Raw genomic sequence first — 26,410 nt, forward strand, 5'->3', positions numbered from 1 at the left:
CACTTTCGGTTGGTGAAGCCGCACGAGCGGCGGGCAGGGACCGGCGAGGGGCACCGAGCGGCCGCCGCGCGCGCCCCCGCCCCTTGCGCGATCTGCGCGTGCTGCGCCAGGCTCCGGAGAGCGGCGGGAGGGGCGGCAGCTCCCGGCCCGCCGCCACCTGAGGGGCTGGCAGCGCTCCGGGGCCGCGGAGGTGAGTTACAGCCGCTCCACGCCCCCCCTCCCCCATGCGCCGTGGGGAGAGCGGGGAGAGTTTTCCCTCGGATGAACGCGTGATGTGTTACCGCGTTCTGCCCCGTCGCGCTCGCGTTCCCAGCTCGGGCTGCGGCCGCCGCGCTGCCCTCCCTCGCCGGTGCGTATCCGTCGCCTTTGTTGTGCTGGGGCGGCCGCGTCTGGGCGCCAGTGCGGGTGCCGCCATGGGGCTGTGCTCGGGCAGCGCTGCGGCCGGGGGGCGGAGGGTGGGTCCTGGGGAGGCGGCTGGGACGGGACGGCCTGGGTCCCGAGCGATTTTAAACTTTACTCGTGGCCGCAAGCCCGTGCCTCGGCCGGGCCGTGCCGGTCACGTCTCTGCTGGCGGCCGCCCGCAGCCTCTCTGTCGGTGCAGCGGCTGCCGGGGCGGCTCTTTTGTGTGGCGCGATGCGGTGCGCTCCGCGTCGGCCCTCCCGTCCCCCCGCCTACGCTCCCGCTGCCCTCTCGCTCCCCCGCTGCTGAGTCCCGGCGCTGCCCCGCCGGCTGGGGCTGTCAGGCCGGCCCGGGCGGGCCCGCCGGCAGTGCGCGGGCGCGGAGCGGTGTGGGGCGATCGGCGCGGCCGCTCGGAGCTGCGGGAGGGAGAGGAGAGGGGGCGCGGGGGAGCGAGCGTTGTCTGCGCACGGTCGGGTCTGGCCCGCGGGCCCGCTTGGTGGCAGCGCGGGTGCGGAGGCGACCCCCGCTCCGCGGGCTGTGCGGGCAGGGCGGCGGGTGGGGGCGGCCCCGCAGCCAGCGCCGTGCCGCGCATCCGGCTCACTGCGGGCCCCTCCGCCTTATCTTTTGTGCGTGTTGCATCCTTATGAAGAGAAACAAGCAGCTGCAGCCCTGGGCCGAGTTGCTGAAATTTATCCCTTTGTGTATATTACAATATCCTCCATTTTTCTGCCCTCTAAACAACGAGCCTTTCGCCATCTTGGGCAAATTTTTATTTCCCGAGTTGGTCCGTCTCTTTTAGGAGGGAACGAGTGGAAATCATTGGATAAGACTCAAAGTTTAGCAAATGTTACAGGGACGGGCAGTGACGTCATGTAAAGTTTAAAGGAAATTTTTCTGAGGGTACGTACATTCCCTCGGAATTCCTGCTATAACGTGATGTAAACCACACTTTAAAGGTTCCTAGTTAAGACTGCACGTCCACGGAACAGTAAGAATCTACTTTATTTGGTGCCTGGTTTTGTAACAGGTAGAGAAATAATTGTGCTTTTGGGTTTTCCTTCCTCCCCCCCCCCCGGCCCCTTTTTTGTTTTTTTGTTTTTTTCCTCAGTAGTTAATATGTAATACTCAATTATTTGGTTGTTTAAAAGAACATTCCAATGATGTTATATTAATTAATCATCTGGAGAGTTGCATTATTTTTGTTTACGGAGTGTAGCACAGAATCTTCCTTGTGGAAGAAAGTTTCTACTTGGGATAAAGAGCATCGAAATACACAGTAGCCCCAGTTTTAAATTGCCCCAGATTTGTGGGGCATATTTCAAAGCAATTAGCTTACTAAGGTACTTGTGTTTAAAGGTTCTCCTTTGAAAGTATATATATATGCTAGGTGTAGCTTGGGTTACGCTCCAGATACTGTACAATATGGGTTGCAAAATATTGTTAATATGCTAAGGTTATTTTAAAAAATAAATTAACCTCTTTACCTCTAGTTATGAGCTCTATGTAACCTGTTGTGAAAAGGGAAACAAGAAAAGGTACTGCTGTTCTTATTTACCTGTGACTTGCACTTCTTTGTTTTTAAAAATCTCATTAAACTTTTTTTGGTCACCTGATATGAGTTAGTGAAATACACGGGACTCGATGAGGAGTAAGTGCTATAGGTAGTTTTGTTTTGCTGTTCTTTTCCATGTACTTGCCTTGTGATGTATTCAGTCACACTGTTTACAGTGGCACTAGTGAGACCATGAAGCTGCCTGTATTTAATTTGCGTTGTGCCTTCAGTGTTGGGAAAACCACTAACAGTTAACATATTAAATAACAGTTGTTAGTACAGCAAGAACTTTTTCTATCCAAGTCCACCTGAAGTGTCCTTAAGGTTATGGTGGAGCAAATGTCAGATACTTGGAGGGTTTGTGTTTATGGTTTAAGGTTGGCTTCTGTTGTTGCTAGTTTGTTTTGTTGTTTGCAAATGCATCAGAAAGTGTGGCTGAATTGACTGTTTGCCATTTAGGTGAATATTAGGTAGATGAAAACGTTTAAATAGTTGAAAGCACATACAGCAGATGGTTCTAAATTATACATGCAACAGAGGTCTTAGAAGATTTGGCAGATTATAAATGGTAAGCAGCAGAGGATAAGTAGTTTCAGAAGATGATAGTCTACTTGACATCTCATACCTGTAATAAACTATTTGGTTTTGAATACATGTTTTTATTGCAATGCTGCAAAATCAATAAAGTACATAATATAAAAAAAATGGTAGCCAAGGTAATCTTTGTAAAGTGTGTGTAAAGGAAGCATTGGGGGTTGTTAAGGGGTCTCTTTGCTCAATAAATTTTATTTTATGTAAATTTTTATTTCACTTTAAGCAGGGGATATTTATTTAATCAGAGATGGTATAAACTACTTGTAAGAAAGGGAGTATTGCTATCAGGTTTTGGTGAAGTTCTTAATAAACAGAACTCTGGAGTAAAAAATATTTCTCCAGAGGATCAGGCAACATTCCCTTTTCATTACTGATGCAGACTGTTCTGAACAGCATAAAATAAGGTTTTGTGACTAATGCATACTGAAAATAAACTGAATTCTACTGTCACTTCTCATCATAATTTTTAAAAATCTAAATCTCACCGTGCTGGTTCCCTGCAAGTCTGTGTTCCACAAAAAGCAATTGTTTTAAGATTAATCCTTGCAGATTATTGTAGGTTGTCAGTAACATTATAGAGTTTTTGTAATAGTGTTGGAGAAAGATAACTAAATATATGCTTTGTAGCCTCTGAGGAAAAATGGTTAATTTTTGTGAACATGTTATAAGATGCTTTCAGCTCACAAAAGACAAATTGGCAATATTTTTTTTAGGGAATAAGCACTGTTTGACCACAGCAGTATATGTTTAATCTTTATACTGACCTTATGATAAGGAGAAACTGCAAGACTGATTTTTTGTCTTTTGAGGAGACATTGAAAATGCAAATAAGAAAGTAACGGAAGTCGTCTTTTCTAGGTCCTGTTGCCCTTTCCCTAGTTTTCTTTGTTTGTATGTTTATTATAGAACTGCAGTGTAAAGGAGCAGATGTTTTGCAAAACATCCTGATGTGTTGCTTTTCTTAGGGGAGTGCATAACTGTTCCTTCTGATGCATCAACTTGACAGCTGGTTGATTTCATGGAACTGCTAAGAAGCCATTAGTGGTGTCATTGAATTGAAACAGAACAGTCACTCCCAGCTTGAACTGCAATTGTTAATGTCTTTGTTGCTACTTTTCTGTTCCTACACAAGATATGGAATATCACAGTTGCAAAGAAAAGGAAGTTTGTGCTCTGTCTCATATCCTTGAATTAGGGAACAAGACGCATTAGTAAGTGACTGCTTTTAGTTTTATAATATTCTTATAATGGCGTATTTGGAATTAAGAGCTCTTTGCTGTTGGGAGGTAGACTTAACCAAAAATGCAGTTTGCTAAACACATGGACACTGGCACAGAAGGATCCCACAGTTACGAGCACTGTGATTTCCTGTTCCTGGCCCCAGTACAGGCATCTTTAAATCAAAACAAATAGGTTACATTTCTTTGGCTTGGTTTTTTTTTTTGTTTGTTTTTGGTTTTGTTTTTTTTTGTTTGTTTGTTTGTTTGTTTTGTTGTTAGTTTTTCATTCATTCATTAGTTGTTGTAAGCTTTACTTTAATAGAAGAGTATGGAAGATTGGAGCTTTGTGTTTTTACCACTTAGATGACTTGGCCCAATGAAGATTCCCAAAGTCTTACCATTTTTTTCCAAGCATGATTCAGATTCTGAGTTAATTTTATTCTACTACAGAACATTGTGTAAATTGTGTCATACCACATTACAAACTAGGTATGAACTTAGACAAAGATGTGCTGGGCTTGTCAGTGTCCATTTCCTTCTTTCAGAAGGATGATGCCTGTTGCCACTACTGTGAAATCTCTCCCACTGCCTTCCTACTCACACCCACAAGGGCCTCCTGAATGTCTTGTTTTCTGTGTATAAAGGATGTAAGACTCTCTTTTCATTTGATGTAGGTCAGGCATTGTAACAAGCTGAATGGGTTAAGCCTTGGTAGTTTGCAGAAAGGGACTCTAAAGATTTTTCTAGCCCCTGAGGGAGAAATTGTGCAGAACTTCAAAATTCAAACTACTAAAAATGTAAAGGGACCATCTGAAAAACTGGCTCACCTGATGGACTGTTTACATTAGTAATGATCCCACTGGAATCAGTGGGATGGTGAAGTAAAAATTTCAGGCAGTATGAAAACTTGGAAAGAAGGGAGATTTACAAATCATGCAGTGACTGTCAGATAATGTCTTCTTTTTGGAGCATCACACAGAACTTCTGGAATTGTTGTAAGGGAGAATGAAGAACTTCAGTTTTTGTGTAATGGACAACTCGACTATTGTTTTCTTGCAAATTACAGGAAGTGTAAGATTTTCTTTAGAGTATCTGGTAATTACAATGCACAAAATAATCTGCTTATTGAGCTTGAATCCGAGTTGTGAGACTGTCAGATGTGAAGCTAAAACTTTGAAATAATCTAGGGAGTATTTTTTCCTTTACTTTGAATACATATCTAACTTTTCTGAATTACAATGCTATTTATTGATTTTTATTAATGAATTCATGTTTCTCTAACGCTGAAAGTAATAATGTGTTGCATGTTATCAGATAGCTCTTTTAGAACAGTGTTGTGTGGTATCCAAATATAATCAGCAATATAACCCTGCAGCCCCCTCCTCAGCCTTAAGTCTTTTCTTACACAAAAGAAAACCAGTTTGACAGATATTATGCAGTAGTCTGTTGGATGTGTAGGGTTGTAATTTGGTGGATTTTGCCTCATTTTCTTAAATTTTTCCACAATCATGCACTCATTAATCAAAGACACTGTATTCCTACTGAGGGCAGAGAGGTTCATCAAACTAGCAGCCTGTTTGGTGTAAAGAACAGTGTACTGAAGCTCTTAACGTGCTAGGACATAAATAAATCTAAGGTCTTTGTATGCAGACCCTGGAGGTTAATACTGTATAATTCAATGCCCTGTCATTGTTTTTATGATTGATGTTTTTAAGTGTTTGAAGCTTGATGCAAGCCTTCAAGCAGGTCAGGGATGGCCATCTGATTGGCTGGAGCAAAAAAGTGTTAGCTTTGCAGAGGGGCTTTCATGTATGCTGTGGACTTTTTTTTTTTTTAATTTTTTTAAAATTTATTTTTATTTTTATTTTTTGGCTAGGAGATAATTGCAGTATTGCCTAAGCTGTTGTAGGAAAGTTCTGGAGACTGGCAACCCCTGCTGCGATAATGGACCTTATGCAGGAAACACCAATAGTTTGGTCCTATTTGTTCTGAAGCTTACTGCTATTTGTATATTTAACAGAACTAATGTGTAACAAGAAAAAACTATTGGGATTTCCCTCTAGAAATAGTGCTGGGATTTGGCTTTAACATGTCCTGGTTGCATATTCATAATTTAAGAGCAGCTGGTTACAGCAGGCACATCTTCATTTGCAAGCTATTATAAACGATTCTATTCATACATGGAGGGCTGTGCTTGGAGCTTTTTTTTATCGATCTACCTGCATTTGAAATCTGGTCACTGCAGCCACAGAGGCCTTTCATTTTAGTTGTGCTTGTATCATAGAACACCCTCAGTATTAGACATTTAATTTTAACTAAATACTGAGTAAAATGATAAACTGTGAGCTTTGAAGAAACATGGTGTCAGGGTAGGCAGTGACGTACATCTTAAATACAGAATACTGTTATTTAAGCCACCTATAAAAGTAACACAAGACAGCATTTGTAGTCCTTTGGTAGCTTGTGTTGTTCCAAATAGACATCTTTTTTAGATTTAGTCAAGGTTACCTTGCTCAAACTGAACATAGTTCCTGAAGTTTGTGGTTCTCATGCATTGTGCGCTCAGTGCTTTTGGAGGAAAACCCACAAGTGTAAGTTGTGATTGTATTACACAAAATGATGGTGTAGTTAAATATTAGTAAGCACAGTCTTGATGAGTATCACATGGATGAAATAATGGATATATTAGAAATCACTGTACTCTTACATGGGTAACTTTATCTGTTGCTATAATGTGATACATACATAGAAAGAGTGGTTAGTAATACATATAAGCTGTGTTAGTAAAGTTGATTTTCAAATCTGCCTTCCTCCCCCCCTTTATGTTTTGGTTTTCCAGGTTAGAAATAAGGTGAGGTATTTCCACTAGTTTATACACTTATTTTGATAACCTCTATTTCTGCTAGCCCTAAGGACTGGAACTTCTCAAAAGAGAACTATACTTTTGACTGTAAAAATCAGTTTTTTGGACAGCCATATTCCCCCCTCTCCCAAGGCTTAAGTGTATAGGAAGTTGTCTTCACTGAACCAAAGGTATTTTTGACCATGAGTGGGCAGTATTGATTCCATAGTTGAACCTTGTCCACAGGGTTGGTTTTTAAGTAGTTTTTTACAGTTGCATGAACAAGTATGTTCATTTTGCAAAGGAATAGTGAAAGGGTGAGTGGAGGATAGAATTCATGCTTATTTTAGAGTAAAACCAAAACTGTTAATTGGACTAGTGAAGTCAGTTAGTTATAACCTTTTTGTCCTGGCATTGGGAACTAAAAGGGACAATTACATTTTTATTTGTATGTGATAAAGATACAGAACAGTTTGAGTACTTTTCTGTTTTTTTGAGAGATTGTTACTATGTGTAAAACTGTTTCTGATTATCATTGAGGTAAATTGGTATTATTTTGACTCCTGCAGATGCCAGTAAACATTCATTGTTAACAGTGATGATGTTATGGATATACACCATATTGCAAAGTTTACTGTGTTGATATAAGTCATTTATACAGAGTAGCATTTAAATGTAGTCTACAGTCTTTATGCAGTCATGGAAATGAATTATATGTACTGAGAGATCCATTTATAGTGTAAAGACTTTATGATAAAATAGGCATGTGGGGATGACAATCACTTTTTAATTTCTTTGCCTCTAAATCCTTAGTTTTTATAATTACAGTAGTTTTGGTATCTTGTGAAGTGCTTAAAATAAATGCACAAGCAGCCATTTTACAGAGTTATCTGTATTCTGCATTCTAGGAGATATTCGAAATGCAGGTAGGTGGGATCTCTGACACACTTGGAAAAGTTGGGGGATTTTTTGCTTCATACATTGACCTCAACAGAACTGTCCTGCATTTTTTATTTTATAAAACTTGGACTGAGGGAAGGCTTCATTCTTTAGTGTTTGTCCCTGTTGCTTCCAGCAGCATAGGCTATAACATAGAGTGCTAGGGTAGTTATGTGATGTGTATAAATTGCCATTATATTATGTTCTATTTATACACAGAATCTTATTCTTTAGTTTAGCTGCCCCTCACAACCATTTCCATAAATAATTTCAGTGATTCACAACTTAATAAACAATTTTTAGTTTTCTGCAAAGATTTGGTTAAATTGTAAAGAGCTATCTGAGTGCCAGATTTCATGTGTGGTTCTTTGTAACAATTTAGTTTTTTGGAAAAAAAACCCTAAATGCTAACTTCTGGGGAGGCCTATTACAGCAACGGTGATCCAGAAATAGTAAATCAGTATTCTTGGCTGAAAGTGGAACTGCAAGTTTTAATATGTTGCTCAGCAGGAACTGCTGATTGTGGAACACACTGATTGTGGAAGCACTTTTTTTCCAGAGATGTCCCAGGAGAATGTTTGAGATATACAATATCTGATGTTTAGAATCTGAAGTTGGATTTTATTACCTGGAGATGCCAATGACCACTGTTTTAAGTACAGCATTAGACTGGTAGAGCGTTCTTACCAGCCTAACAGAAACAAAGGAACAATTTAGGGAAGTCACTTGATATTTACTTGTGTTACTCATGATCTGAAAATGTTATGGGTAGAACTGAAGAGTGACTCATGTGTCATTCTGCAGGTACAATCATCTTATACTGTGTTGAAAGGTTTCTGTGGCTTGGTAAGAAGAGATAGTTGCTGGTATGACTAATGGTAACTTTTTTTCATTTATGTTTTTAATTCTAAAGTTTGCAATGGCTTACTTGGAGACAAAAGTAGGGTGTCAAGTAAATGACTGGTACTTGTGTATTGTTTGCCTGTCTTACTCCCCATGGAAAGACATTCACTGAATCAGTTAATGCCAGTTTTTCAGGTCAAAACTATTCAAACCTAAACTGAAAGAAGGGCACAATGGGCCTTTTATTTTGTGTCTCTCCAATTTCTTGAGAAGATAGTTATTTCTTTGGTGATTTGGCCTGTCAATCTAGCCCTGAGCCCATTGGCTGTAATCTGTCCCACTGGAGTAGCATAATAAAATTTATGACAGTACTTGTTTATTGAACATCTTGTTTTGGTGCTTACGGACAGAAAAAGGTAGAACAGACTCTATAATGTTGCATTATATAGGCAAAGGGGCATCAGATTACTTCTCGTACAGAGTCAGTTCTGTAAGAAAATTTCAGTTTCTGCATGAATATGTCAAATGCTTTACAGATTTTGGTTTACTGAAATTCTGGCTTTTTTACAAAATTCTAGTCTGAATTACCATCAGCAACATGTAGGTTATAAGTAAGAATTCATGCTAGTCGAGATCTTTTGAACAGTGTTTCAAACAATATCCTTCAAATTCATCAGACTGGTACCGATTCCTGCCTCTGGGAAACTTGTCTTTATAATGAGTAATGTCATATTTTTTTGATGGCTTGGTTAGAGTGCAGGGTATTTTTAAAAAATAGGATATGATTTGAAAGGACCTTACAGGGTACAGGTTGAGCTTATCTGTTAATGAAAAAAAAAAAAACAACAAAAAAACCACCCCACCATGCTTATGAAAAGATCAAGCTGAACTGGAAGAGTCTAAGAAAACTTAACTGGATGCATGACATTAATTTGAAGTAATCCACATGGAGCAGAGGAAAGCAGGGAAAATAACATGACTTAAACACACACACTGATGGTTGTAAATTACATATCTGCCATCAGGTAGAGATATTGGACTCATAATGCATAGTTCTGTTAAAAACATCAGCTCAGTAGCAGTCACAATGCAAGTTTGACACATTAGTGAGAGAGAAAAATAAAAAAAGGACAAAAAACATCTAGGACACTGTATTAATTCAGGTCACCCTGTCAAGTAGAATAAAAAGCAAATAAAACTGACAGGAATAATCAGTTTTGAATCATTCCGTATGATCTGAGAGTATTTAGAAATCTTCAGCTTGGGCTATGACCAGATGCTATAAAGTCATGATTGAAATAGTAAATAGAAAATTTTTTGGCATTTCAGATGTGATTGAAATGTAATAGGGGAACCAAAATAACCCAGTAAAAAAAACCTTGTAGAATGTTAACATAAACCAAGAAGTAGTGCTTTTCACTTGATGCTTGGTTAAATTGTGGAACCATCCTTGGATGCTGTGGAGAGCAAAATTACAGCACACTTCAAATGATTCGGTGTATTAATGGAAGATGTCTTGGTCAGTGGCTGCTGAACATGGTGACTGAAATACAACATTAGGTTTGTTAAATCTTCATGCTTCTGATTTCTGAAAGAAAGATATATTATCCTTTCTCAAAATGGTTATTACTTCTGCAGATGGACAATCCCTTCCAACCCAAAACCATTCTGTGATTCTATGAGCTATGGGGGGAAAAATTAAGGTACTTGAAGGTTTTAGGCCATTATCTATTGTTATTTTCAGCAGAATCAAAAACAAACTAGAAATTCCAGAATCAAATGAGGAAAAGCGTTCAGAAGTAAAAATGGCAGAGGAAATGGGAGAGTTAAAGAACAATGCATAGACCAAAGGAATACCTTACATTTTGCCGAATTTTACTGGCAGATGTCATTAAACTCTTGTCCAACCAGCAGCCTCATTCTGTTTTCTCGAGACAATGGCCAAGTATAACTTATGACTGAGCAGTACTTACCGAGAATAATCTGGATTTAATCTCTGCTGATTGTGGTAATTCAGGGCTGAGCTGCTCAGGAACAAACAACTAGAAACCAACTATGTTCTACAATAAGCCTGGGACAAGCTCATTTATTATGGTGCCAGATATGCATGAGCAAATAAATAACAACTACGGGTATGTGTTCTTGTATAAGAAGGAAAGATGACGAAGGATTTTGCTAGATGACAGTTTTCATGCTGTTCAGCTGTTTTTATAAGTGAAGAGTTTGATGCTTCAGATCATACTTCTGTGCTTATGCTCAGACTCGCTTGTGACTTCTATCACAGGGTCTTTTTTTTTTTTTTTTTTTGTGAAATAGCACTTCTACCCTTAGTTGTTGTTTATCCCTTTTATTTTTTTTTTCCTGATGCTACATCAGTTGTCATGGGAACAAAAACAGAACTGGAGAGCCAGCAGCCAGCAACTGAACTGTCTTAGTTTCTCTTACTCTTTCCATGGGAACAGATGTTTTAGAGAGGAGGGGAAAGTAAATACTTGAATTGCTCTGGCAACTTCCACTTTACCTTTTTGTGACTCATCTGACTTGGAAAAAAAGCATTTGAGAATGGGGCTGTTGCTATGGACTTGAGGAAAAGGCCATGATAATAATTTGTCAAGAGAAGACGAGTTGAAGAGCTGCTTGATTCTTCATTTGACAAGTGATTTCAGGATTTAATACATAAATCACAATAAAAATCACAATCACAATAAAAAGACACATAAACAAGTGTCTTAAATTGTGTATGTTTTCACAAAATCCTAGAAGTGAGCAATTTTCACTATGGTGCATGTTTCCATAAACACCTTTCAGTTGCTGATTTAGGAAATGTTTGGTAAATCCAAGTACGTTCCCATTTAGACCAGACTGCACAGGTATCTTAAAAGCAAAGTGAACATGTGACAAATATGTTTTGGCCTTGGACTGGATTCTTTCAGACCTCAGCTGTTTATCCTAGACTAATTTTACTAATTCTTATGAGTACTGCCTTATTTTATAGTAAATTTTTGTGGAGTGGTGGGGTTTTCTGGGTGATTTTCTTTTTTTGTGGTTTTGTTTTGTTGTTGCTGGTTTTTGTTTAAGGGAACTTTGGAAATTATAGACTGTCTTATGCATTGGGATAGTTGTTACATTTGGATATTTCTTGTTGATTATTGGAACTGATTTTTGAAAATGAAATTAAGCTTTGTACTATGTTTAGGTGTTTGTCTTTATTAGCAGAAATAAACATTTGGACCATAGAATTACAAAATGTAACCTTTTCAGTGTGCATAATGCATATTGTAGCTAAGATATAATAATTTAAGTATTAGAGGTAGAAAATGAAGCACATAGTAAAACAGCAAAAATCCAGTTACTGTGTATATTTGGAATTCCGAAATTGTCTTTCAAGTGTTGAAGTCCCAAGCCATCTGAAACAATGTCAGAGGTGCTTGCATGACATTTTGACAAGGAAGAGAATTTTCAGCAAGACTTTACAGCACATTATTAGAATCTTGTTTACAACATGGTTGCTTTTTATGGAGAAGCAGCTCTTTTAAAATAACATTTTAGGTCTTGAATTTATTTAAAATATGTTTATATTATCTTTCTGGGAAGGTCTTCAATATTGAACAGAATTTTAGGAATGGGAATAATGTGAAACTAATAGTGAAAATGTGTATGGTGTGTAAATAGCTTAGTTCCTTGGATAGCAGTGTAGTAAAGAACAAAACTATTACAGTTTCTTGTGAATTACCAGCTAAAAAACCCTCAAAAGACAAACCACAATAGATGCCAAGTCACAGAGTACACTGTTGGCCTTGTATTAAATGCAAATGAAAAATGTTCTATCCTAAAGACTTCACACAACAATACAAGTAACTTGCAAGTTAAATTTGAGCTAGTGTGTTTGGATGGAATAATAAATAAATTTGTTGGACCTACTTGTGTCCTCTGGAGCTTATGGGGCTCACAGTAGCTGAGGAAGAGTTCACATTTGGTTAAAAGAAGGCCTGTTGGTAACTTGTTCATGGAAAAAAAAAGAACCTTCCACCTGCTACATACAGTCTGTCATCCTTCTGGATTACCTGTGAAAGAATGTAAAAACACATCAGAAACTAGTGTGAACACATTACTGTTAGGATGCACTTTTTTGAGTGCAGCAGGTAACCTGTCAGTGCTGTTGATGTGAATGATGTTATTAATGAGCAAACCAAGAGTGGCTGAAGGCCCTGGGAGTGTTGATCCTGGAGCAGAGGAGGCTGAGGGGAGAGCTTCTGGCTCTCTGCAACCCCCTGAGAGGAGCTTGGAGCCAAGGAACAAGGGATGGGACAAGAGGAACTTTTGGCCTCAGGTTGTAACAGGGGAGGTTTATGTGGGGTCTCCATCCCTGCAGGGGTTTAAGAGAGAAGCAGATTTGGTACTGAGGAAAATGCTTTAGTGGTAGAGTTGCAGTGCTGGGTTGATGGTTGAACTCCATGATCTTAAGGACCTTTGCCAAACTAAATGATTCTCTGTTTCTGTGAAGGTGCTCTCTCATCCTGTCTCCACAGGAGAGGTGCTCCTGCCCTCTGATTATCTTTGTGGACTTCTGGATTTGCTCAAAATTAAGGGCTCTTTTCACTATTTCAGTTGTGACATTAATCCTATTTTAATACCTTTAGTAATTTTTTTTTCCTCAAACATAATAATGTACGTCTTTTCTCATAAAAATATTAACTAGATTTCAACAATCTTCTTATTTCATTAACTGATATTTTTGTTACTATGAGAAACATTTTATCCCACTTACAGTCACAATAGTCAGAAGAATGTGGGCTGTAAAAAAATTTAAGCTGTTTTTTTCTGGGCAGATTCCAAGTTTGAGCATTTTTGGTTTAGTTTTTTAAACATAACTTTTCTAGACACAATCATCAGAGAAAGGAGTGTGTTACATGTGGCTGCTGATCTGATAAATATGCTACTGGTTTGGTTATGGTAGTGTTTTGTACTTAAAAGTTTGGCTTTGGTGCATGTTCACTATTAACATAGCGGTTCCTAATGATGTCGAGGTACCATCTCAATAAAAAAGCTGCCTGTGATGCACAGAACTGAATAAGTTAAGAAATGAAATGCACTTTTGAAAACTGATTCTACATAATGCATTTTTGAGGATCCTTAAATTGTTATTGTCATGGACCCAGAGCCTTAGTAGCCTTGGAGCTGTAGATTAACTTATATTTCCACATGTTATTGCATTAGAGACTGAAATCAAATACTGTTTATGAAATGGATCAGGTAATTTTTTATTAAACTCAATGCTTCTGTAATGTTTCTGGTCAACTCATAATTATGCAACACGTCCCTCGCGTGACTCCCTTTTAAGTACCTGTTGTCAACACAGGTAAAACTATGACCACACTGTGTCTGTTCACCTGTTGTTCATGTGCTTATCCAGTTCAGGCAGTAACTTTTGTTTGCCCTTCAATTTCACCCATAATTGAAAGTAGGGTAGACATTGAAAGGTAAGATTCTACAGATTTGTGAAAATCCATCCCTGGGCTGAAGAAGGGAGACAGAGTAGTTGTGACAGCTGAGAAAACGGCAGGCACTGTTAGTGTTGCTTCACCCCTGCCCCAAGCAGCTCTCAGATTCCTCAGCAAGAGTATCTCCATTGGCATCACAGACTGCCACATGAGTTGTTGGATTCCTAGAGTGAATCTGGTTATGACAATAGGAAAATGCAAAGGACCATTATCAGAACACTGCTCACAGCAGAATTGTTTTCTGTCACCTCAAAAGTAGCACGCGCACCAGGAAACTCACAGTAGAAAGTTTTTACGTGGTACCATCTTGCATGTGTTCTGTGCATAATGGAATGTGGATACTTCATATTTTTTAGGTATAATACATTTTCAGAACAAATTAAGTGTGATTTAAATTAGAACATTTTGGTCACTTTTAAATAACACGAATAGAACAATGTTTATGTAACTACAAGCAATGTTTATGTAAGTGCAAGCAATATGCAATTCAGTTATTTCTGTTTGTGAAAATACCTTAGAATCATTCCCATGTGCACATGTAAATATTTCTTACTGAGGGCACAGATGTGCTAATTCAAGTCATGCTAATTTGTTTTTTATCTTTTCATTATTACATAAGCGAACAAACATTTGCATTGATAATGTGAAAGGAAAACTTGCCTTTATGAAAGGCATGCACATTAATACACAGTTTTCTGGAGTCTTCATTTTAGTTGGGATTTTTCAGAACTAAAGACTGCTTTATAGTGTCCTATGAAAGAGCTGGTGTGCATGGTTAACTTTAAGACAGCTGACAGTAGCTTCATTACTAAGAGCAGGACTGGTAAATTAAAATCATAGGGTTTTAAAAAGTGTAGTCATAGCTACTTTTTAACCCAAGTGATGTTTTTTCTTTTTTTTTAATATTGTGGACTGGATTTCAGTGATCCAGTAGATTGTACCTGATTCACTTTCATACTGTAAACTAGACTAGCAGACACTGTTAAGTGTCAGACCTGTTTGTCAGATATTAAACAGCCTGCGCAAATGGCTGCTTTATTGTAATATAAACCCCACTGGTTCAAGCATGTGGTAATAATTAACTTCTGTTGATGTTAGAAGAGTACTCATCATATCATTGCTGAAAAACAGGTTTTGGTATGTTTTGTCTTAGCTAACAGAAGTTAGGTGCCATTAAAGCACTTAATTTAACAGATTTTGCACAGTTAAAAGTGCATGACTACAATTTTTACAGAACTTGAAGAGAAGCTTTGGTTTTTAAGCAATACATTGAAGTTGGTTTTCTAAAAACCGGAATATTTTGCATGTAGCAACCAACGAAATAACCAGAAGATGTGTTCTGTCAGATGATTAATTTTCAAATTCCATGTTGGTTGTTTCCTGGTTATTTTTTATGGTCCATCAAGAAGCAGTCAAGAGTCAGGTTACCAAGGTCTGTGGATCACAAAGAGAAAGCAAGTGTGTTTATGTCTTAGAAAAAAATTACATCTTGACTATTTTTCCTTCTAAGTAAAAAGTAGCTTGTTAATAAAATTATTCCAGAGTGGATTACTGCTAATTTTCTTTTATGTTTTTTTGTGTGTGTCTAAATATTCAGATTGCAATGATCTTTAGGGCAATATTTCAAAAATGCTTAGCATTTCTGTTGATACTCTTGTTAAAAGTGCTTTGGACTGTTAGTAGCAGAGTTAAATTAATGCTAAGCAGTGGTGGAAGTTCCATTCTCAAGCTCCAGCCTTTAAGAAAGCACAAAGACAGTAATATTTTTGAAATATTTGGATTTAAGCTTCACTGTGCCCTGCAATGGTCCCTTCCACTCAGGTTTTAGTGCACTTTCTTTACAGCATCTTCCCTGTCAGTGGACAGACAACTTTTCTTCCACAGGTTCATAAGTTATTTTGTCAACCTTGGCCTTAGCAGAAACCTGCATCAAAACTGTGTTCTTACCCAGCACCTGAAAGCTCACACTAGAAGGAAGTATTCACAAGCTTATTTGTTCCCAGAAAGACTAGAGAAGTATAAGGAAAATTATATGAAACATAAAGCTATAGCTATTTCCAGTAGGTAGCCATTAATAAAGTATTCAGGCTTGCTGTAATCTATGCTGCTGTTTGCTTACCATCATCATATTAGCCCAGTACTACTGTACTGGAATAATGCCAGGCTAATGAACTTATCTATTATGAGTGGTGTGAAGTAAAAAAAAGTGGCTACCACTAGTTCCTTCTTTTTAGATTCTAAAATTTTTTTTGTGTATATAATTCCCCCCTCCTCCCTCCCTCATTTGTGTCCAAGATTTATGTCATCACTTCAGCAAGACTTGGCTCACAGGAAAGGAGAGAGAAGACTAAAGAAAAAAACCAAAACCAACCCACTAATTCTCCTGGCAGCAGAGTCAATCACACCTTGGTTTTCCTTTATTTTTTTTTCACACAATTCTTTAGCTAGTAAGAGGCTGAATTGCCTTGCTTTACGATTCCAATTTTCAGTGATAATCTGTTGTTTTGATGTCACAGCATTGTTATGATACTAATGAACAAAAAACAGACAATGTTTTCTCATAGTATGGAAAAATGTATGCAGTTTCTGTTTTGTTTTTTTTTTTCTAGTCGTTATACTTCTTCATGCTACTGCATTATTTCAAATACACCTAAATACATGCTGAAGGACAGAGGTGAAATTTTTCAGTACGGAGTTCTGTGTTTGGTTCTGAACTCCTCAGTATGGGAGACAGATGAATCTAACAAAGTGAGTCCAATAAATGGCTAAATAAATTGTAATAGATGTTGCAGGGACTGGAGCATCTCTCCAGGAATGGAAGGCAGAGAGAGCTGGGACTGTTCAGCCTGGAGGAGACTCAAGGGGATCTCATCGATGGGAGGGAGGGTGCAGAGGACAGAGCCTCGTGCAGAGGGCACAAAGGTTTCCCCTGAACATCAGAAGACACCTTTTCACTGTGAGTGTGACTGAGCACTGCCACAGGTGTCCCAGGGAGGTTGTGAAATCTCTACCTTTGGAGATATCCTAAAGTCAATTGAGCACAGTCTTGGGCAGTTTGCTCTAAGTCCTTCTGCTTGAGCCAAGGGGGTTGATGATTATCTCCTTTTCAGTCTCAACTACTCTGTGATTCTGTGTCACTTGTTTTATGATTTGGGATGTTTTGGTGAGTTCTTGAAATCTGCTTTGTGTCGGAATGATGCTCAGTGCGTAGAGTTAGTTGCTATGGTCTTGAAGCAATGTACTCTAAAATTCTGAGGTCTTCTAAGTTTCATTTGAATAAGACGCATGAGGATTTAATACAGGCTACTCAGTGTGATCTTTACATTTTGTTTTTCTGTTACTTCTTAGTTTATATTGTTTTGACAGTTGATGCACAATGTCCCGAGAGGAGGACTTCATAAAAGCCTTAAGGAAATTTTCAAGTGTGGAAAGTACAAACTAGTGTTAGGAGAGAATGTTGACACAGGTGATATTAGTAACTTTGTGATTAACTGTGTGAGTGACTACAGTGAAACCTGAGCATTACAGGTTAAACTTCCATTCTTTTTAATAGCTTTTCCTGAGAATAATAAAAATGTTTCAAGCTGACAGAATAGAGCTACAAACAAGAAAGTTGAGTATCTTGTGTAGGCATGGATAAAGTTGAACAGAAGCAAGTCTCGGTTTTCAGGGAAAAAAAAAAAAAAAGGAGCTAATTTTAATAAAAGAAAACTCTACCCTTCTCCCTCTCCCTTTTTGGGGAGTTTCTGGGTAAGGGAGAACTTGGTAATGTAAATATATGCAGTAATCCATCAAAGACAGAACTGAAGAATGTGATACTAAGCTTGTAATAAAATAATTACCAAGTTCAGCTAAATGCAAGTGCCTGTGTTTTTTCCTTAACCAGACATTACAGAGCTGTGGTATAAATAATACTATTGGCATAAATTAAGACAAATTAACAGAAAATTAAAAAACCAAACCCAACAAAAAACCCAAACCACAAAGAAAATACTTTACTTGTACTGGGAATATAGTTGTTGACTACCTGTCAATATACCTGGCCTTCTGAAGGGGGTGTGTCTGTGTGTGAATGTCGTATTATGCTGACTTGGCTTGTGGATAGACGGAAACTGTTGGGCCCTGTGAGCAGAATATCCTAGTGCCTGAAAGGATTACCCATTTGTGCTTAAAGAACATAATGCTATCTTGGGCAAGAGTGAATTAGAATTAACTATTGTTGTTCCTTAATGTATATTTGTAGGTAAAAGCTGTCTTCTGGAAGTGGTTTTGCTATTGCATGGCTCTCTCTCTCTCTCTCTCTCTCTCTCTCTCTCTCTCTCTCTCTCTCTCTCTCTCTCTCTATATATATATATATATATATATATATATATATCACATTATGAGTAAATAATACCTGCATTTGCCCTAAAAACACTACTGCATTAGGTCTGCATTAACTCTTCAGTGTCACACCATATCGGTAGTCTTTTTCTCCTACAATATCTTGGACTCTAAATGACAGGTGACTGGTAGGGTACATAGAATTAGATAACAGGAAGAAATTCTTTGTTTTGAGTGTGCTGAGCCCCTGGCCCAGGGTGCCCAGAGAAGCCGTGGCTGCCCCATCCCTGTCAGGCCCCAGGTTGGATGGGGCTTGGAGCAACCTGGGCTGGTGGGAGGTGTCCCTGCCCATGGCAGGGGCATTGGGATCTAGGTGGTCCTTAAGGTCCTTTCCAACCCAAACCATTCTGAGTCTGTATATTTCTATGAGAGAGATACTTGATAGTGTTTCAGAAAACCATCTATATAAAAAACAAATTATCTTTATTTCCCTTTCTGTTTTTAAGACTAGGATATATATGTACACACACACACATTTTTTTTTTAAAAGTTGGATTAATTGGTTTTGCTAATAGGCTGGCCAATGTTTTTGTCATTGATGTGAAAATGTAGAGAGAGAAGATCTGATGCAAAGGATGTTGAAATGTTTCTATACTTGATAACCAATTAATTTCCAATTTCCTTTGGTTGCAGTGCTTTATTTTGCAACTTATAATTGCTTTTATTAGAGAAGATACAGCGTGTCTCTAAGTCACATCAGAGGGAGCCCAAATTTCAAATTTTAGAGATCAGACTACTTTCTTTAAAGACCTGGGAATAAGATCTTTACATGGAAATATGTAAATTCTTGTTACAGTTTTGGGAATAGGGCTCTTGGTAATTGTGTACTTGGTGTAATTTAATTGAGAATTAAATCTGTATTTCACACTTCTTGTCACTGTGTTTATCAGGAGATTCCAATACTGGGACTTAAAGGCAACTTAACCTTCTGCTTATGATGTCTCAAATTTGCACTATATGTACCAGTAAACAGGCACCTAAGAAACATTTATGTCAGTGGTGAGAATATGCAAAGATTAAAAAGAACTTTCCAGTACTTGTATTCGCAGTTCTAATAAATTTAATAATCAAAATGTGAAGAATCATCACAGCTTTTCCCCCCTTTCACTTACGTTGCATTTTTTTCCTGTTAAGTAACCTGATTTATTTATTAAAAATGCCCACTTCCCCTTTCTCCTGTTCATTTTTTTCTTATTTTTTTCCCTTCAATGTCTTTTTAATCCTTACTTTCTCTCTTTTCCCCAGCTTTGTTTGTGTCATTATTGTTTTTAAATAGTGTGCTTATTTCCCTAAATTATGCAAAACACAGTTAAGTGTGTTTGTATTTTTAGCAGACTGGGGCAGCTACATGAATGGTGAAGTAATTTCTTTCCCCTTCCTCCTTGTTTTTTAAAGCTTACAGCATTGCAGAACAAATATGCAGTCTCGAGGTAGTGAGACTTTAAAGACTTGGTTTAGGCTTGGTTTAAAGACTGAGGTAGTCAGTCTTCATCTTCAAGTCTGAAGATGAGGTCTCAGTGCAGTGGTACTCAGACTATCTTCTTGTGGATCAGCTGAAAATGTGTATCAGAGGATGAATTAGCACTTCCTTCATTAGAAGAACATCAGTCTTTTCACTTTTAATACACAAATGATGGCAGGAAGAAGAACAATACTGTATTTTACTGACTGTTCCTTTCTTTTGTTTATACTAGGAGGGTAGGGTTGTTAATCAACATGTCCCCACTTGTAAGTGAACAGCCTTGACATCATTCCTGTTTACCAAATGTACAGAGGTGACACAAAGGGGAGGTTATATAGAATGGCCAGCACTTTTTAGTTGTTAGTGTGCTTGCTGATTCCTCTAAGTGCTGAGTCAGAGAAAAATTCTATCGTGTCTGTAGAATGTGGGAGTCGATAAAAACTAATTAGGTAATGCAAAAATCTTTCAGCACTTTCAGATGAGCTTTGCCTAAAGAGCGTTTTTTCACAAGTCTTGGATTTTGAACAAAATATTTAATCATGATGTAGACCTTCTTCTCATTGCTGACATCACTGCTTTTATCCATCATAACAATGAAAGGTCCTGATGTGGAAAGGTTCATGGCCTAACAGTCTCTGATATGCTGACGGAGTTCTGACGATCCACGCACCTTTTGTTTCTTCCAAAGGGATTTTTTTTTTTCTGTAGTAGCTGAATCTAGGAATATCACCTTGTCAAGCTATGTGAAGTTGCCAGCAATGTGAATAGAAGAACCCATACATCAGCATTCTGAACTTTTCTCACTTTTTTAGCTCGAATTCTATTTTTGTGAGAAGGTAATAATAATACAAAACTGGCACTTTTTGCAGACATGTTTTACCTGAAACATACATACAAGGACATGCAACTTGAATTGTTTTTTAATTCTGTGGACTAAATAAAGTCTCAGATCAGTAGTTAAGTTTTTGTGGCCTGTTGCACAGAAAGAGAAACAAGCACAAAGTAAGACCCTCTTTGGTTTTCACACTGTGTATATATAGAGATGTTCAGCATTTGAAAATCAGATTATGTGTAATGGTTCTAGTATGAGAATTACTGTTTTTAAAATACCAGAAAGTAGTTGAGCAAGCAAATTTAACTGATGAAGATTTAGAGGGAAGGATAAGAATCCTGAGAATAATGTCTGTGTCCAGGAGGTGTTTTTACTTAATTGTGATCAGACAGTCTTGTGCCAGGGAGGTTTAGATTGGGTACTAGAAAAAATTTCTTGACTGAAAGGGTTGTCAAGCATTTGAACAGGCTGCCATGGGAAGTGGTTGAATTGCCATCCCTAGAGGTATGTAAAAGCCATATAGATGTGGCAGCTGGGGATGTGGTTTAGTGGTGGACTTTTCAGTGTTAGTTTTATAGTTGGGCTGTAATGATCTTAAAGGTCTTTCCAACCTAAGTGATTCTATGATTCTGTGTAATGCCCAGAGAAATTAATATGGTTGAAGTCTGCATGACCAAATTACTTAAATCAAAGAATAAAGAGAAACTGTGGGCTAGAAGCCTCAGTCTTGCCCTTTAGGGCCAATTCATAGTTCCTGTGTGCAGTGTTCTAGCAGCTAACTCCTGTATTTCCTGTACAAGAGAGAGGCATAGTCAGTCCAATGAAGAAAGCAGGGACTATAGTTGATCAAAGGGCTTGTATGGCTTCTGCTTTCACAAAGCAGTGCTAGCATACTTGCAATAAAAATATAGATTCCTGAGTTTAGGACAACTGTCATAAAAATGGACAACTGCAGTTTTTCTGCTCCTCAAAAATAATTTATTAGTACAAAGAAACAGAATTAATGTTTCTTCACTTAACTCTGTTTCTACAAAGTTAAGCTGTGGGTAAAGGCCTTTGTTTCCTGCCACTTCTAATTTTGTGTGATCTAGGTAAAGAGGGGTTAGTTGTTTGAGCAATGATAAAATAATAGTGAAAGTGAGGAAACAGCATATTGGGTGAAGGGAAAATACATTTGGCTTTCTCATTTCAATTGCTTAATGGAATGAGGACTGAAAAATTGCAAATGAGTTGAAGAAACAAGATCTCAAAATAAAATTTTTGTTCTAAGCTAAAATTTATCTTGGGACCTGGTGGAAATTGATAATATTGAAGGCAGTTCAGTATGGCATTTTTTTCATCCCACTCCCCTCAAAATTGCATTGTCCCTGTTTAGAAGGTACAGCAGCAGATGTGGAGAGCTTAACTGACCAAGAGTTCTGCATGGCAGCAGGTGAGTGTGTGACTGACCAGGTATCTTTATTGCCAGCACGTGGATGATGTTTGGAGGTGAGTGTGGAACCTCTGGATGGGAGATGGTTTTGTGCATTGGAGTTAATGATTCTCTTACATCATCATTGCATAGGGAATGTTCTGATAAGGCCTCATCTGGAATACAGTGTACATGTGTTTTGGGCCAGAAGGACTATTCATGTTTAAAAAACTTGAAACTAAAATAGATGCAAGGACAGAGACTAGAATTCCCAGGGTAATTCTGAAACTTAAAGGAATAAGAATTTGAAAGAACTTAAGCTGGTTTAGTGTAACAACCTTTAAATCGGACAGCTTGTATAACTCTGCCTTACAGGCTGCAAACTCCAAGAAAAAGTGTAAAGAACATCATAATTGTAGGATTCAAATAAATGACATTAAGCTAATTAAAAAAAAAAAAAAAAAAAAAAACCTGAAAACCTGAGAAACAAAAATTGGAGGAAGCCAAGCTTTACAATTGCATTTGATTCATTATGAGAGGAATTCTGATTGTATAATGTGGGACAGGGAGGAAGTAGATTTGACCTAGTAAGTCTTTGCCAGTTGTTTTTAATATTAGTACACTGGTTTATAGAAGGGGGCAGGGGAACAATTACGAAAAAAAAATTGGCAAAACTCATAAATATAAATCTTTTCAAAGAAATTAAACTGATAACCCAAACTCTTTGGGAAAAGTACTTCAAGTACTGGATATTCCTCATACCAACTGATGCCCAGTCTTTGCTAGCACTAACATGCATATTGCTGGACTCTGCTGCTAAAATACTGCTTTTGTTGAATTACCAGTTTCTGAAATAATATGGGATGATTTTGCTTTGGCAGATAAAATTTTTTTCTGAAACCGTATCATATATTTGCACAAAGTTTAGATCATTACTGGTACTGTCACAGTGGAGATTTTTTTAATCTATCTGTTGTTCTAAATCTGTATTTTGAATTACTGGTTTCCATACATTAGTTCATCAGAGGAGATAAAAGCCTTTTAAAATGATTCTACGTGTGTGGGGTTTTCATCAGCTTACTTTCCTACAACTTTGTATATTCTAGAGCCATGACTTTTTTCTTTTATTTACTTTTGACTGTTCCAGTAGAGGGGTTTTCCAAGAAGCAGACTGTCATGTGTTACACTCTAAACCAGGTACTGGTTCTTCTTCTGCTAAGACTTCTCTGCTAAGACTTACAGAAGTATGAGTAATGGTGTACGTTCTCTCACATAGAGAAACTTGCTTCAGTTTTTTGAAGTATTTATTTAAGGTTTAGGGAACAAGTGCCTCCATTTTATCAACATTCTATCAGGGTTTCAGTACTAGCTAGAAATGTCAACAGAAGTATGAAACAGTTTGTCAAAGTTTCTCTAATCTCACTTTTTCAGTCTTTAATAATACCGTTAGCTCTGTTAACTCTCCTGTCACTTCCAGAGCAGACAAGTCCTGAATTACTAATGAAAACCAGGAAGAGTGTAACTTGAAAACGCATATTCTTTCAACCATTGTTTGCAGTTTAATTAAAAAGGGCACCAAGTCAATTTTTAAAAGACAGGCTTATCTTTTGTAGTATGTTTGCACTGGAGAAAGAAGCAAATTGCATTCAATAAGGAGAATGTCTTGCCTCATGGCTTTACGAAAAGGGTGCAGCTTTGGCTATATTCTGCTGTACTTTCAGATTCTAAATTTTGATTTAGTTGAGAAGATGCCACTGCCAGAAGGTAAACCAGTTATTCTGGTCTTGCTTAAAAATCACCTTGCAAAGTGATAACAGTAACAAAGGTGGGAATTCACCCCACCCTGTCTTCCCACTTAGGTCAAACCTTTATTTATATGCTAATATTAAGCACAAAACTTCCTTTTTCTTTACTCATACACATTAAGAAAACTTTAGGAAAGAAAGATTGCATATTTGATAATGAATTTGAAAATAAATTATATAACCTTTCCTGTCCACATTGCCTGACCCCTTTGTGAAGTGAGATGCAAATTTTCCACCTGTGCAATGAAGTCAATGAGAAACTTTGCCTGTGTTGAGTTGATACACAGAAATATAAACATAGAAGAAAGTTTACAATCTCCTCTTCTGGGCACTCTGGATTTTCTGTTCTTTTTGGTTTTTTTAGATAGTAAACTTCCATCTGTCTCCCCTGAGCATGGAATGTCAGCCGTTTCTGTCCTTTTATTCTCAAATAGCATTAGAATTTTGTGTGCTTTTATGGATACTTTGTTTTACCCTTTGTAATAATCTGAAAAAACCCACAATAAAATGTGGAGAAGGGAGGAGAAACTAGTCACAAGGACTTTTATTACTGCACAATTAAGCAGTAAATGCTGAGCTTTCGATGTCTGTGCATTTATGTCAAGGAAGAGAAAATTTAGTCCGAAACAATATTCTTTGGCCCTTATTTTTTTTTAATTGAACAGAGAAGTTCGTGGTGTGTTAACTTCCTTAAGTTCATGCCAAATCATATCTTTGCTGTTAAGTTTTACCTTAGTTTTTCTCTTCGTATAGTTGTTTATACTTTGGATGCTAGGGCCAAAACCAGTCTGTGTGAATTTAAACAGGAAGAAGAAAAATACTGAATACCTTCAGTCTTGGTGCATCCATATGTGCAGCAAAGAGTATGATTTTTTTCACACCTAACAGTCACTTGTCTTAGTCATGTTTTCCTTAGTTTTGCCCTTTAAATAAAAGTTCAGTCTTTCTGACAATGATAGTTGTTCTTTTTCTTTCACAGCTTGCTTTAAACCTTTCAATAAACACAGAAATTTGGATCTTCTTGAGCTTGATTGGTTTTATATGATAATTTTTTACCCATAGTACAACCATTACATTGCCAGCTAATGCAAATTCAATTTTGAGTAGAGGAAGTAACAACCCAAATCACATTTCCCATGATAAGCATGCCTTTTGTTAGTTGGTATGTGCCAATGATAAAGCTGGACCTGGAGGTAGGTTGTGTAGTGAATGGCAGAAACGTGTGATAGGCACTGATACGGTACTGAGGTAATGAAACCCCACAGCTATCAAAAGGGTATGCTGTTAGTTTGAAATAACTGTTATTTCAAACTGAATAGTTACTTGTATTTGGGCCTTTTAATCTATTCTGGTTGTGATGATCAAAAGTTTTGCTTTTCGTAGCAGAACTTTAAAATAATTTAGAATCAGTACTGCTTTCATTCAATTGACATGATTTTCTGTTATGCCTTATTTGGTCCAGTGATGAGATGCTGCTCTAAGGAGTGGTCCCACTGCTGGGGCCGCTCCTGTTTTGTATGTTTGATTAGCTGAGTGATCTGATCTGTTGGAAGATGTTTGTGTGTGTAAATAGACTACAGGTTGCTCTACTGCAACATCTCGATCTGGCTGTTGGAGAGCAGTGAGTACTGAGCTCAAGAGTACATGATCAGGACATTCAGACTGATCTGAATAGTGTCAGAGCAGATAGTTTGTTTAAAAGAAGTTGCAGTCCAAAGCAGTGGGATGAGAAGAAGAAAAATATTGTTTTAAACTGAAGTAGTCAGTTTCAATTTATAAAAGGTAAGGAAATTTTGGAAGATGCACAGTCTGGTTCCTGAAAACTTGCACAAAACTAAAATTAGAGAGCCAATATGTTTGCAATAGAAGTAGTTCACACAGAATCATGAATCACTTGTGGACTGCCTAACACACGTGCTGCTAACAGTGCAGAGGCAGGAGGATGCAGCTGCTCATGGGCTGAAGGTAAAGGCAGTACAGACTTTAAAATTACGGATTAAGAAATTACCCTGTTCTTGTACACCAGCACCTGCTGGTGGTATTGCACAACTGCATGTCTTGTGCCTTTGTTGACTTTTCATCCTCACATCATCTAGATGTTTCCTGACACCTGTGCTCATCAATCTCAAACTCTGACTTCATGTTCCTTTTTCAAGCTTAGGTTTGACAACCCCCTGTCACAGAGGCACCCACAAAACAGGGCAGCTACTCAGAATGAAGATTTATTCCAATCAAAATTACTCAGTTCTCTGACTGACCAAACTAAACTGTGAGTTCAGATATCAGACAGAAATTTAACATTACACAGCTTGCCCTAAGAACTCCAAAGTTTCACAAACAGTCCTTTTAGAAAGATGACTGAAAATGTGCGCACACTCATAAAAGGGAAAACCTCCCAGTAAAGGGTACCCAGAAAACAGACTCACCGAAAGGAAGCAAGGGCTCACTCAATAGCGTATCCAGAAGAAGTATTCACTCAGAGTTGAGGGTGCTCAGCTCTGGGCAGTGTCTCTGGGCGCCGGCCCAGTCCCCAGGAGAGAGCTTCCCACAGCAGACCCGCTGCCCGGCGGAGGCTCACGCCACGGAGCCTCCTACGCGTGCCCCGGGTCCGGGCCGCTCCGATCCTA

The 26,410-nt window shown here is 38.2% G+C and overlaps 1 protein-coding gene across 17 annotated transcripts in view; it reads left to right on the plus strand.

Annotated features, from left to right (window-relative positions):
- Positions 1–10: 10 nt before the first annotated feature.
- The window catches only part of BAZ2B (bromodomain adjacent to zinc finger domain 2B), a 109,621-nt gene continuing 83,221 nt past the window's right edge, over positions 11–26,410 (plus strand). For 12 of the 17 annotated variants that reach the window (XM_071746295.1, XM_071746290.1, XM_071746292.1 and 9 more), the window contains exon 1: positions 58–190. The gene's annotated coding sequence lies outside the window, so the exon portion shown is untranslated. Of the gene's footprint in view, positions 350–26,410 lie in introns of all 17 variants that reach the window. The other 5 variants (XM_071746302.1, XM_071746301.1, XM_071746306.1 and 2 more) reach the window with 5 other exon arrangements.

The sequence above is a fragment of the Heliangelus exortis genome, chromosome 6, assembly GCF_036169615.1.
Source record: "Heliangelus exortis chromosome 6, bHelExo1.hap1, whole genome shotgun sequence".
NCBI lineage: Eukaryota > Metazoa > Chordata > Aves > Apodiformes > Trochilidae > Heliangelus > Heliangelus exortis.